Source organism: Trachemys scripta, chromosome 3 (genome assembly GCF_013100865.1).
Source record: "Trachemys scripta elegans isolate TJP31775 chromosome 3, CAS_Tse_1.0, whole genome shotgun sequence".
In the NCBI taxonomy this organism is placed as follows: Eukaryota; Metazoa; Chordata; order Testudines; family Emydidae; genus Trachemys; species Trachemys scripta.
The window spans coordinates 66,935,594-66,949,743 of record NC_048300.1 but is presented as its reverse complement, the minus strand read 5'-3'; the positions used below and the strand labels follow the sequence as shown (position 1 = coordinate 66,949,743).

Below are 14,150 nucleotides of genomic sequence, written 5' to 3'. Positions count from 1 at the left end.
ACTAGTGTGTCCGGTGGCCTCAATAAAGAATTCTCTTTATTTTCATCTGTACTCTACCATACAGATCTCTATACCAACTATTCCCTCTCTATCACACAGACAGACAGACAGACCCCTCTATACAGTCACTTGCTTTGAGTGAAGGAAAGCATCGGCTTAGCTGGGGAAGAGTCCAGTCCTTGTGGGTGTCTCATCATACCGGCATGAGTTGGAGCACATCACCGTCTCCCAACAATGCTCCTGAAAAGATCCGCAAATGTCTCTTTAATATGTAGTAAGGCGGTGGCTCTCACCCTGATCTACAGCAAGACTCAATGTTATAACTGAAAAACATCCAAGACCTTTTGCCCCGACACCCCCATCTAGAGATAAAAAAGAAGACTATTCACAATCCCCAAGTTGAGAATGCATGCTAAAAACAGAGCACAATTTCTCATGTGTTCCCTCTCTTCCTGCTAATCTTTAAGTCCCACTGCAAAACCTAAATTGCTCTTACACACACACACACACACACACACACACACACACACACACACACACAAAATAGGAAAATCTTTGGGAAGAAACCCATAGCTGATCCAAGAGTCAAAACCAGGTGAAAATATGTAGAAGCAGACCACAAAAGATCACAAAGCACAGGCAGTACTAGAGACGAACACCTCTGGAAGAGATCACATTGCTACCACCTATCCATCAAAACAACAACAACAAAACATCACAAATTAAACTACTTAAATTACTGGTCTGGCACATAAATTTGAGAGACTAGAACCAGAAATAGAGGAGATCATAAACTTACAGATGTTGTTAAAGCTATGGAAAAGATGGAAGAAAGGACCACCATGACTTGAGAAGGATTGAGTTGTCTAATCAGCTGAGCGGGAACCATAAAAATCCAAAGAAAAATGCTCAAGGAGAAAACAGTGGACTTGGAAAAAATAATGCAGTGAATAAAATGCAGTGAATTTTTTTAGGCATTCAAATATGCAAAATAGCATCCCTATAAGGCACTGAAAGGGCCCATCATGATGCTGGGACCACAAGAAACAACAGATTATATGCAGTAATTAGAAAATTCCAAACCTTTGGGGACCAGCAAAAAGTGTTACATGTCTCTGGAGAGACTACGGGTTGGGGGGGTGGGGAGAACGCTAATAATGGACATTTCATTTATAAGATTGCTTGGCCAATATTAAAAAAAGACATGCAGAATCCACACAGGTGAGACAAGCGCTATATATTGGACATCAGTTTTATTTTCAGATAGTCTACAATTATCTTCTACATATCTTATCTACATATCTTCAGTATCTTCTATCGAGTCAGAGGACAGCAGGAGCAGAGGAGATTCTGAGAAATTCCCCACAGACTACAAGCAGCAATACTTTTAAATGTTAGAGAGACAGCAGGAGATTACACTTACCTGTCTGGTATCCTCATGTGCTATAGTTACAAGTAACCGCTAAAATTACTATAGGTAAAGGAAACGGGGGGCGGGGAGGAAGAATCTCATTTGTTGACTTTGTACATAGTAAATGTCACTGTTTCCTAGAGCTGGGTGAAAATTTTCTGCTACATAGTTAATTCACCAAAAATGTGTTTTGGGTTGAATTCAGCAAATAGTTTTTGGCTGACTCAAAAATGAAAACAACAATTTCACAAACATCAAAATGGTCTGGCTTCACATTTTCAAAATGTAATGTTTTGACTTTTTGTTTCAAAACAATGTTTTGTTTTGAAATTTAGTTAGATTTGTTTTTTGAAAAAAGATTTAAAAAACACCCAGAACTTGACAAAACAAAAACCTAAAAAAATAAAATTGTTTCAGGTCCAATGAAACATTTACTTCCATCTGAAACATATTTTTTTTCCTTTTTATGTTTCAGTGAGAAAAATCAAAACATTTCCCTTTTGGTTGGAAACAAACAGATTTTTTTTTTTTGGTTCGGCCACCAAACCGAAAAACGTTGATTTTTCATCAACTCTACTATCTCCTCTATCTCCTTGGCTCATTCCTTTTATTTGTGTGGGTCTTTCACAAAGAACAAGGGGGGAAACACTTTGAAAAGTAGGAAACATGATTGTAAACCTACAACTACTTAGGGACAGGCACAGCATCTGAAACCACTTTTTTAATGGCTAGATTGATTATGTCCTTTTAAAGGAAAATAGCAGATTAATTTAATTTTATGTAATATACAAGATAAACTTACCAGCAATGAGCTGACAAAAAGCAGGAAAACAGCTACTTACCTACAAAAAGAGCAAAAAGTTAAAACACATGTTGCATTTCATAAAATACAGGAGTGAATGTAGTTTATGGCATTTGATTACACAGATCTATTTTTAAATCACATGCAGCATGAAAAGTAACACATGCTCAGAATGGGATGCAAGGATGGAGCAACCCGGTACTTAACAAAAAAAGAACGTGCTCAATTACAAGGCGCTGGGTTGGGTACCATGATGGAATGTACAGAGCCTTCACTGTCCCATGGGAGACCCTGATTGACATGAGTTGTGTTGCCCCTAAAAGAAGGACCCTCCAAACCAAACAGAAGGATGGAGAGTTTGGGATTAAACTCAAGGATGGGTTCAAGACTGAGTTTCTCAAATCCCATCTCAAACATATCCTTGAGCTGAGGCTAACTGAGCAAACCTTAGGTTTCTTACCTGCACTTGAGGTAATGAAGTGCAACTGAATATTGGAACATTTCGAGCCTTAAAGAGCCTGCCCAGAAAGCCAGGACAGCGAGTCCTGGAGATACAAGAAGAGCCACCCTGTTCAGACTGTATGCTTTGGCATGTAAAGACTGATCAGCTACATGAAGGGGATGGCCAAAGAATTTTATTTTGGCTGTACCAAAAAAACGTGTAAATAAACCTTGAGACCCCAGAGAGAGCTTCTTTGCTTAATTTTGCTTTCTTAGCCTGTGGCTCCAGCCGAGTCTGAGTCTAGCTTGGCAGACCCTGGTCCTGCCTTGGGCAACTTTATTCTTCCTTGTGTAATAATAGAGGCATGGCTGTGTTCTGACTCTCACAACCCCCTCGCCCCCCCCCCCCCCCCACTAAAAGGCACAAAAGCTGGAACTTGGTAGTAGCACAAAATAATTTAAATGATTTGTCCCTGCTGCTTTCCAATACATATGAAGAGAATTTTGGTAACAGAACTTTAACAAAAAAGAGGATCATTTCCTGACCTTGAGTGCATATTGGAAACTTCAGCTGTCAGACAGTTCCCACGGCCACCTTCTCCAAAGCAGAAAACATCCAACGCCAAAGACTGGAGAACAAACTAAAATACCTAGCAACTTCATTGGGCAGGTATATGAGAAAGGGAGGATTTTCACACCAAGAGACCTCATTTCCCATTGACAGGCTTCAAGAACAGCTTACTTTTAAGTGTCCAGAAACTGGGTCAGGCAGATTTTATCCTCAAAACACAAGGAGTATTATAAGGAGGGAGCAGGCATCTGTGTATTTAGTACTGGCCTCTCTAATAAACAAATTTTAACTTTAGAGAGGTGGATACTAACTAATTACTTTACAGCACCCAAAAGCGTGCTCGACATTTCACAGTACAAACAAGATTTGATCCTTGCCTCAAGAGCTTACAGGCTGAGTTCAGACATGATGCAATGAAGGTGTATCAAAACATTAAGCAGGGGCCTGGGAGAGGAAGACAAGAGTGACCATTACAGTTATGGCTGTGTGTCGTAACAGCTAGTGCATGGCACAGAAAAGCAAAAATATATATTTTCCCATTAAAAATGAATGCCTTTGTTGACTCATTTCTTCTAGGCACTGTAGTAGAAATGGCTCTCAAACAGAGATTTGAAAGAGCAGAACCCTGATCCTGCAAAGACATATGCACATGCTTCCTGTCAACATGTAAAGTGAAGCACATGCATAAGTCCTGGCAGGACTGGGGCCCAGTTCAGAGAGAGGGTTGCAGATTGTATAGAAAAATAGCCCAGAGTCAGTTGTGGGAGAAGCAAACAGTTTGGGGCATCAACAGTTCTCAGTGTTCTGTCTTTTAAATGCATCACTATAAATAAAGCACAAGAATATTTTAGTCAAAACAAAGATAGTGTCTTGTCTTCCATATTATGGAAGGTAATTCTGAAAGCAGACAACTGTGTATTTTTCTCTTTATACAACAAATATAATATGAAGAAACCACACAGACATGTTGGTGTTCAATTAACCATGTTTACTGAATATATGCCACACACAAGGACTCGCTTAGGATGAGCGGACAGCAAATGTGAAAAATCGGGACAGGAAGTGGGGGGTAATAGGAGCCTATATAAGAAAAAGACCCAAAAATCGGGACTGTCCCTATAAAATCAGGTCATCTGGTAACCCTACACTTGCTACCTATACACACTGTAGGTGCAGTTGGATACTGGCAGTTTCTAAAACAGAGAACACACTGAGTGCCACTAGAGAGGGATTCCAAACTATTTAAAGGGTTACTACCCTATTGTGTCACACTATAGGGCCATAATCTCTTCTCCCCACTTAGGAAAAAGTAAAAATCAGACGCCTAGAAATGTAGGGCTGGAAGGGACCTTGAGAAGTCATCAATTTCAGCCCCCTGCATTGAGGCAGGACCCAGTACACGTAGACCATCTCTGACAGGTGTTTGTCCAACCTGTTCTCCAAACAAAGAAAAGTTTGACAATCCTAATACAAAAACGTTAAAATTGCTTAGCCTTAAGAAAGCCTTAAGATGCAATTATGTTTCAGAAGCCAAGTTATAGTGATTGTTTTGTGAAAGATAACTAGCATGAGCCTGATAAAAGGTCGGGGAGAATACTAAGTAGTAGAATATCAAATAGCTGAATAAACAACTGCAAAGATAGAGGACAAACTAATATAAAAGGTATTTTTAAAAGATACTTGATTGTTTTCAGAAATCCTACAAAGCACCAAAGTTCATACTTCTCTTTTTGAATAAACTAACCTTAGAACAAACTACACAGGAAAACCAACAATATCTTATTGGATTTAAATTACCTAAGCTTCAGTGAAGCTCAAGAGGAAACACTGAATGAAAATATTACCATAAAGGAGATTAAATCAGCAATACATTCTTTAAAAGCAGGAAAATCACTCAACCCTGTCGGCTTTACAACTGATTACTGCAAAACTTTCACTGATCAACTCAGCCTGACTCTTATTAGATAACATTTCACTAAAGCTTAAAATCAAAAATAATCTCTGATGTGCAGCCCAAATAATACTGGGAAAGGCTCCATATCTGTGTTCTTCATATAAGTCAATTTTGTCAATCAGTTGTGGTGCAAAAGTAAGAGCCAAAAGTTTGGTCTAGGTTTTCTCTAGATTTATGGCTATAAACCAAATAGGCTTTATTACATACACAAAGCTTCTAGTGATGTAAGGAGATTATTTAATGTAATACATTATTGACATTATGACACACTATACTGTAATTATCTCCATGGATGCCAAAAAAGGCTTTTGACTGCTGTTATGGCCTGGGAACTGTCTAAGTGGAACAATACTATTAAATCAATGGTGTGGGGATTTCAAAATATATGAGTATGGTTTGCTATCCTCTGACTGAAAGGATCCCTTTGTGGCTGTGGAGGCAGGATCAGGATTTCCCCTTCAGATTCTGGTGGTGCAAATGCACCATCCGTGGAGCAGAGGCACCTCATATGGGGCAACTACAAAACTGCACCCCAAGTGGTTCACTTCAGCAACCTGATACCCCCAAGGTCCTTTCCAGTCGAAAACTGGGCACCTGGCCATTGTAAGGGCACTTGCAGTCAGTATGCTGGAGCTCATTTGTCACCCACAAAAATCAAGACGTCTCCTTAAGTTTTTAACAGACACTGAAAGCTGATACATCTTCAGTTAAAAGCAACAGAGGGTCCTGTGGCACCTTTGAGACTAAAAGAAGTATTGGGAGCATAAGCTTTCGTGGGTAAGAACCTCACTTCTTCAGATGCAATCTGAAGAATCAAGAATCAAGAATTCTTGCATCTGAAGAAGTGAGGTTCTTACCCACGAAAGCTTATGCTCCCAATACTTCTGTTAGTCTCAAAGATGCCACAGGACCCTCTGTTGCTTTTTACAGATTCAGACTAACACGGCTACCCCTCTGATACTTGACATCTTCAGTTGTTAACCTCACAGAGGTTGGCTTCCGGCTTCCCACACATACAAGTTAATGAAGTTAATAACGTCACTGCCTAACAATATGAAAAGAAAAGGATGCACTTCTACTTGCACTGCATTGCCTATTTAAAGAGATGCTTTCTCTGTGTTAGCACATGACCCTGAAGATCTCATGCAAAACTCCCATTGACATCAATGGTTGTATTGACTAAGGTTCTGTAGATTTTGGCTCCTACTGAAAATCTCTGATTAAAAACTACCTCTTCTTTGAGCCCATGTAGGGCATTATAATCTATTTTAATGGAAGAATCTTAGGCAATTACTAGGAGCAGTACCTTAAAAACAAAAAAGTTAAGGCTAAACAGTCCTATAGCCCTGTAGTATAAAAAAGCTCCAAGAAGATGTAGCTGGATGAATGAAGGAAGGGATCCCTGCACCTTGACCTCCATCTATGGACTATCAGTTGCAAGATCAGGACCTTAGATTGTAAACTCTTCCTGGCAGGAACATTGTCTTCATTCTTCCCTGTAAACCATGTAGCGTTCTTTAAGCAGTATGGCTCCCATTCAGGAAGGTAATCAAGCACAGGCCTAACTTTAAGCATGGTAGTAAACTGTGAATTCAATGTGAATCCTCATTCAAAGCCTGATCCAAAGCCTACTGACATGAATAATCCACTTTTAATTGGGCATTGGATCAAGCCTCCATTGCCTTAAGCTCAGGCATGTGATTAAGTACCTTATTTAACCGGGATCTATACAAACAAATGAGTAAGAATAACAAATATGAATGCTAACAGTACAGTAAACACAGTAAAGGTTTGTTTCTCACAACATTTAAAAACTCTTATTAACACTAGAAATATTTTTTAAACTTTTGTACCCTAATGTCTGACTTAGTAATTTTGATACCGTACTTCAATGATTGCCTAATCTGATCTGCTTTATGAAATCTGGCATCCCTTCTCCCTATTCACAGCATTCTCCTTCACTGAAAAATGTCATCAGTGTCAGGATGAAAGTAGTTACATGAAAGCAGCAACATCTCTGATCTCATTGTTTTCACATGATTTCAGTCTCCCTGCAAGAGCTCCATGTTTGATTTTCCTGATTTCCTCTTCTCCAAACATCTAATAGCTTAATCAACATTAAAAGTTAGCATTGCCAAACAAATAAGAAACTGCTGGGATTACTCCTACAATTCAATTAAGCAATATTTGTGATAGCTGTGTGGCAAATACTCACTTTTTTTCCCCTCTTACTTCTCCGTCTACGACTCTGTTTTTCACCATTTTCTTGGATAATTTAAGACAGTTTCTACATAAACTTGTTCAGAGTCTGAGCTCTGGCTGCCTCTTCATTTTTCTGCATTTCCATTTTTTAATTATATAAGGTTGCTCAATATTTCCCAAGCTTCGTCTCGCTGATTGATAGTAAGTAGCTGATTGGAATAAGTCCCTCATCCCAATGAATAGTTTCAGCAATTCATGATTTAGTCTGGCTGGCAAAGCCTCAGAGCGTGCACCTTTTCTAAAAAGTCAGATTGTCAGTATTAGCTTTGGCACTGTAGATCAATCAGCAGGCATCCCAACACTCGCAGAGGTGAAAAGTGCAAGAATATCGAGATTCACTGAACGGAGGGGGGGGGGGGGGGATAGAGGGATAAATTCATACAGTGTACAACGCCAGTAAATTCCTCAGGTACACCAAGAATGAATTTGGTCCAGATATTTTAACTGAACATATCCAGAAGCAGGACTACGCTACAAATTTACATTGGCACAGCTGCACCGATGCAGCTACGCTGCTGTAACACCTCCGGTGAAGATGCTCTAAGGCAAAAGAAGAGAGCTCTCTTATCAGCTAATAACACCACCTCTGTGAGAGGCAGAAGCTCTCCCGCTGACATAGCGCTGTCTACATAGGGAGGTTAAGGTCGGTATAACGACATTACTCAGGGGTGTGGATTTTTCACAGCCCTGAGCGACATACTCATACCGAAGTAAGCATGCAGTGTAGACATACTTTAGATACACTTTAGTCACGGGTGGTGCTTGGCCCCTCCCAATGCAAACTTAAGCCTGGGTATGTCTACACTACCCGCCGGATCGACCCCTGAGCGCTCTCCCATTGAGAGGCACAGGCAGAGTCGACGGGGGAAGCAGCAGCAGTCGACTCACCACGGTGGAGACACTGCAGTGAGTAGATCTAAGTACGTCGACTTCAGCTACATTACTCACGTAGCTGAAGTTGCATAACTTAGATCGATCCCCCCCCCTCCCCACAGTGTAGACCAGGCTTAAATTTCTCAAATCTGTCAGACATCCTCTTTTGTGAGCATTCAGCTTCTGTTTCTCTTTTAGCAGCATGTACGTTCTGTCAAACCATAATGCATGCCATCTCTTATTTCCTACCCTCCCCTTTTGTTTTTTACAAACTGGAAATGAAAATCATCTTTTCAACCTCTTCTTCCATCTATTCATTCTCCATTTCTCCCTTCCCTTTTTAAAAAAATTATTTGAAACATCACTCTAATATTTCTTTTCTTCTTCTATGCTTGAAGTTTTATATAACATTCACTACCTTTGATTTATTTCTTCTGCTATTTCCAGGCTCTTCTATATTGGCATTTTCTTTGTTGCTCCTAGTACATTTATTGCTACCTGGCAAACACAGAATAACCTTTTGGCATACATTAATATATGTTTACTCATCTTTCCATTTTACCCCGTCCTCTCTTCTCCATTGCCGTATCCCATTCATTTTCACAAAATACATAACACAGTTTCAAAATTAACTACAGAAAACTAAGATGTCTACAACAACTGAGAGCTTCAAATCATGACTTATGAAATGCAAACACCAGAAGTGACTCTCAGACTAATCTCTCTACTCCTAGGAAGCCTTATCTTTTGTTCCTGCCATATTTTTAATCACGGTTTTGCACAAAATTCAATTTCATCTAGTTTGCATTACAAGCGTGACTTCTAAACATAAATCTACAGCAGATTTACAAATGCAAACTCAATGTTCATGTTCATGAATACAATTTAAATAATTTTGGAAGGGAGTACGACACAGCACCATAAAACGTACAACCTTACAGAACTCCATTTGATGTTCTAAGACAAAAGGCTCAGCCTCAGATTGATACCTACAGACAATTTACCTGTCTAAGGGCTCAATCCTACAGAGAGAGTGCAACTGGAGACTCACTAGAAGCTACTTAGCTTGATGTTGTGCTACTTACATTCCAGGACATTGAGCAGTGGAGCACTACTGATCTGGCTGTACTTTTCCTTGTATCCGGTTTGCAATTGTCTTGGACAATGGCATCACTACCATTCCGTGAAGCAGGGTTTAGCTCAACTGCAACCCTGGTCCTAAGAGGCATCTACAAATCAGAGCTGCAAATGCTCAGCACCTTTCTCCCACCCCCGGATTAGATGGGAGGAGTGCCTCTCCCCTCTGCAACCTGCAGAATGGAAGCCTAAGACCCTTCTACACAATTCCCCACATTTTAGTTTAATTGTGTGCCCCAGGAAGTATGCAGTCCAGGAACAGTGTTAGGAAAGACACTGATTTACCTTGCATGCTCTGAGCAGCTGATAATGCCATATGAGAAAGGAGGGAGTTGTTAATACAGCAGTGCGGCCTTGTTATGGACTCAATAAACCCCCACAATGGCACAGGGAATGGCCAGTTTTCTGGCTCTGCACCAGTAGGGGCTACTGTGCTGCAGGAGAAATTCATCACTGAGGGAGAACAGGTTTTATTTGTACAACCACCCTCCAGTGGGGGGTTCTGTCTGGGGAGGGTAGGGTTAAGTAGCAATGGATGTCCATGGGAGGCAGTGGAGGCTGTTGGGAGAATGCACTGACTCAGTCAACGCATCTCCCCAGGCCCAGGGTCATGCCTTTTCAGGGCTGGGCTGGATTCCTCTGGGTATCTTGTACCACCACCATTCTCTCTGGATAGACTTTCCACAACTGGGAAACCAACTCTGTAGGTTATGCGGTTTGATGTAACCCACAGCTGAATCAAGCCCTGCATTACTTTACCTGACCTATTTCTAGTCCACTAATTTAAGATTCGATTACTCCTGGACCTTGTAACTTTTAGAAATGTATATATTATTTTAAGTTCGAGTTTTTGAAACCCACTATTCTAAATCACTATGCCAAAGGAAACATCTGCCCAAGACACCGGAAGCAAAGGGCAAAACATGGCATAGCCTTGTCCATTTATGAATGAAACAACTGCAATATTGACAGTATTTTAATGCTGCCTAAACACTGCAGCACACAGGCACTTTAAAACTACCTGTGCCAATTCATTTCTGGAACTCCAGGTTCTAGACCCCAATGGTGGAAGTCCATTCAGAGGAAAGGGATTTGCATTGGCACAACTAAACTTGTGCTCCATCCGAGGAGGTTGAGAAGAAGCAGGTTCAAACTAAAAAGTGAGCAGAACCAGCCTAACTGTGACATGGACTCTATAGAGCCCTGGCCGAAATTAAAGCTGCCCTCTCCTTTGGTGGAAGCTCCAGGGGTGGGCGGTGGAGCACTGAGAGTGAATGACTACTGTTGCAATCTTCACTGCAAATGCACAGACTGCAATGGTCTGAGCCCACGGAGGTGAATGAATCCCCACAATGCCTTATATACTAAACAATTTTATGGAAATGAAGGCTTATGTGAATTCATTAGTTAATGTGTGTACAGGGCTTTGAACATGTAAGTGCTAAATATCAGCATGAGCATCAGTATATTGTATCAGCTTCAATGCATTCAAAAGGATGGTAGCAAAAAGATAATGCGCATTAATCACAAGAGATACTGCCCCCTGTAATGTTCAGCGTACTGGACCTTTGCATAAATTCTGAGCTCAAAAATCACTCAGGAATGTACCTGATTCTCCAATAGATCAGCAGATGCCATGACATTTTACAGTTCCCACATGCCAAAACAAAACGTGCCATTGTCACCACATTGGTGTGTTGAACATGGCAAATGGGCACATTTTGAAACGGTGTGGTCCACTGACTACAGTGCAGTTTTTAAAAATGACTTTAGCCATATTCGGTGTAATTACTTTGCAGTTATATTGTCGCTGTAATTTTAAACTTCTTTCTTAAATACAGTTTAGGGACTCAGTCCTGCAAAGGCCCAGTGCTCAAGGAACTAGGGAGTGGGGCTCAATGGGGGACCCTAATGGGTTATGAGACATTGACCTAGGAAATCAGGAGCTTGAACAAACAAAATTTGCTCTATTTCAGCATCCCATCTTCAACTTTATTTCTTTTTAACTGTCTGATTTTGGAGAGAGAATGAAGGTAGACTATTCCTAGAAACAGTCTTTTGGGTTTTGTTTTCTTTTGTAGTGTATGTGAAAACATCAACAGTTTATTTGCCCTACCAATATAATGCTGGTTTGATCCTCTCTTAAGTAACAATAGTAGCTGAATTATCCAGTAGAATAAATTTGAGAGTAAGAGACATGAGTTTTAATCTTGGCTCAGCCAGTGATTTGCTAGGTAGACTTGGGCAAGTCATGGCAGCTCTCTGCCTCAGTTTCCCCATGTATATATATATACATATATATATACACACAGTGAGAATGGTAAACTTATAAGCTGTTTTACTTGTACAGTATTTATAATATGAAAAACACGGTATGTGCTATTATTGGACCAAGACCCAATGTCCTTATTCTATTGCTCCTGAGGCCAAACTCTAGTTGACTTGTTTTTTATTAGTATTTTTTGGATAGTATGGGCAAGTATTTTTCTTTTACCACCTTTTACCTACCACTTTTTAGGTAGCTATTCCTCATTTTATACCAGTGGGGTAGCAGCATGTACAACATACACCAGGATGTATGGATGACTGGTCAGTGGTGTACATAACCAGTCCTGGTGTGCCCCATGCTAGCTTTCTCAGGCAGAGGACAGTAGGAAGGAGTTGCTGCATGGCTGTGCTTTATTCCAGCAGCCTACTCTCAGCTCATTGCCCCATTCTTTTTTCATTTAAAATAATACTGCATATTCATTCAAAACTTGTATTGTCTGCCCCACTCTTCCTCTTCCCTAGCCTAGAGGGATACTTTTGGGCCAAGTGGTTTAACCAAGATTCCGAGTGCAGTGGGTTGTTCTGTTAGAAGGAGAAACTGATACTGGAGTCAGGTATTTCTCTGATGCAATCCTCTTTATTTACAAAGATGTACATAAAGTCTTACCTGAACACAGTAGGAATCAAACAGCAAGAGCTGTTAGGAACTGTGTTTACAGTTCCAAACCTCCTATCAATCAGCACTGTACCCAAACGCTCTATTTCTTCGCTTTTTCTATGGGTATGTCTACACTACCCGCCGGATTGGCAGGCAGCGATCGATCCAGCGGGGGTTGATTTATCACGTCTAGTCTAGACGAGATAAATTGATCCTCGAGCACTCTCCTGTCCAGTCCTGTATTCCACCGCTACGAGAGGCGCAGGCGGAGTCTACGGGGGAGCGGCAGCAGTCGACTTACCGCAGTGAAGACACCACGGTGAGTAAGTCTAAGTACGTCAACTTCAACATAGCTGAAGTTGCGTAACTTAGATCGATCCCCCACCTAGTGTAGACCAGGCCTAAGGGTCACAATACCAGGGCTGCTTTGGGGCTTCTTTCTCGGTGCGTGTTCCTGAGATGTTTCTGCCCCTTTGCTCTCTCATATACACAGCTGCAATCACCAACAGTCCTCTACCCCTGCATTTAAATTCAGCATCCAGTGAAACCCCTCCACCAACATAGTTTAAATTTCTGAGCGCCCGTACATGTGGCCTGTGTTTTGGGTGGTGGCTCCTACCTTTTCAACCAAAGCAACAGGGCATTTAATAGTTTCCTCATTTAGCCTGAATGGAAGGTGGCTACTATAACACAACCTGCTTCAATGTGGTTTCTCTCATCTCCCCCGTAATACATTATGCAACCTGCAAGAAAGACATCCTTTGCATTTTCCCCACAGCCAGTGCTTACTTTGTCATGAACAAGGTGCCAGGGCTCAAGCAATTGTTTTACAATCATAACTGATGCAGCAAGCCCAGGGTGTGGGGGCTATGAACTGCCAAGGGTAGAGGTGCCAGGGCTCAACCCTGGCAAAAATTAAGCACTGCCCACAGTCATGTCTTCAATGCAGGCACAGCCCTTCCTCCTAAGCAATACTATTCATTGTAATGCAACCCTGTCCTTGACCCAAGTACCATGTTAATTGCTAAAGGATTAGCCCCTCTCACTCAGATTAAGACAACAGTGCAGAGTACAATCAATCAATCAAAACAACAACCAACCAAACACAAAGTTAATCACAAGAAGAAGGGGGATGGACAAATTATAGGATTAATTCGGCAGCAGCAAGCTTTCAAAGAGCAGAGAAAGAGTAAAAGAAAAGAAAAAAATCCTTGATTTAGAGAGATTTTAAAAAGCACTGAAGATAGTGAAACATCACTTCTTCCTAAGGGGCCAGATATGACTGGCTCTAACTAAACTGTAAACAATTAATGTTAAGCCAAAATGGACTCCTATTTCAAATGTACTTTGAAGCCCATCTGACAAAACCCACCCTCCACTCCTAGAAAAGGCTCAGTGAAAAGAAGGGTCTTACACTGGACCCAAGGTGAATAGAAACAAGCTCTGGTGGTCCAGAAGGAGAGGCAAAGTGCAGAGTTAAGTGCTAGGGTGGCTGTTCACACATTCCCAGAATATTGGATTTTCCGAAACTTCCAGGAATGGCTCAGACCTGCCCCCGCTGGCGTAACCCCTCAGCATGACTTCCCGCTCATGGTGCATGCGAGATCACACCACACGGGGGCGGGGAGGGGGAGAGGCATTGTGAAGAGTGCACCACCCCATCCCCACCAGCATGATCTTGCCCACACAGTATGTGAGAGCAGAGGCAATGCGTGGCGGGGGAGGGAGGGATGTAGGGTCAAGTGCCCCCCCCAGCAGACAGCCTGGGGGGGG

At 41.4% G+C, this 14,150-nt stretch overlaps 1 protein-coding gene across 3 annotated transcripts in view; it reads right to left on the bottom strand.

Annotated features, from left to right (window-relative positions):
* Nucleotides 1–14,150, bottom strand: part of SMYD3 (SET and MYND domain containing 3) — a 634,393-nt gene that overhangs the window by 290,443 nt on the left and 329,800 nt on the right. Inside the window, exon 2 of one of the 3 annotated variants that reach the window (XM_034764987.1) lies at nt 2,214–2,253. The exons of the other annotated variants lie outside the window; for them this stretch is intronic. The gene's annotated coding sequence lies outside the window, so the exon portion shown is untranslated. The remainder of the gene's footprint in view (nt 1–2,213; nt 2,254–14,150) is intronic. 3 annotated transcript variants of the gene reach the window in all.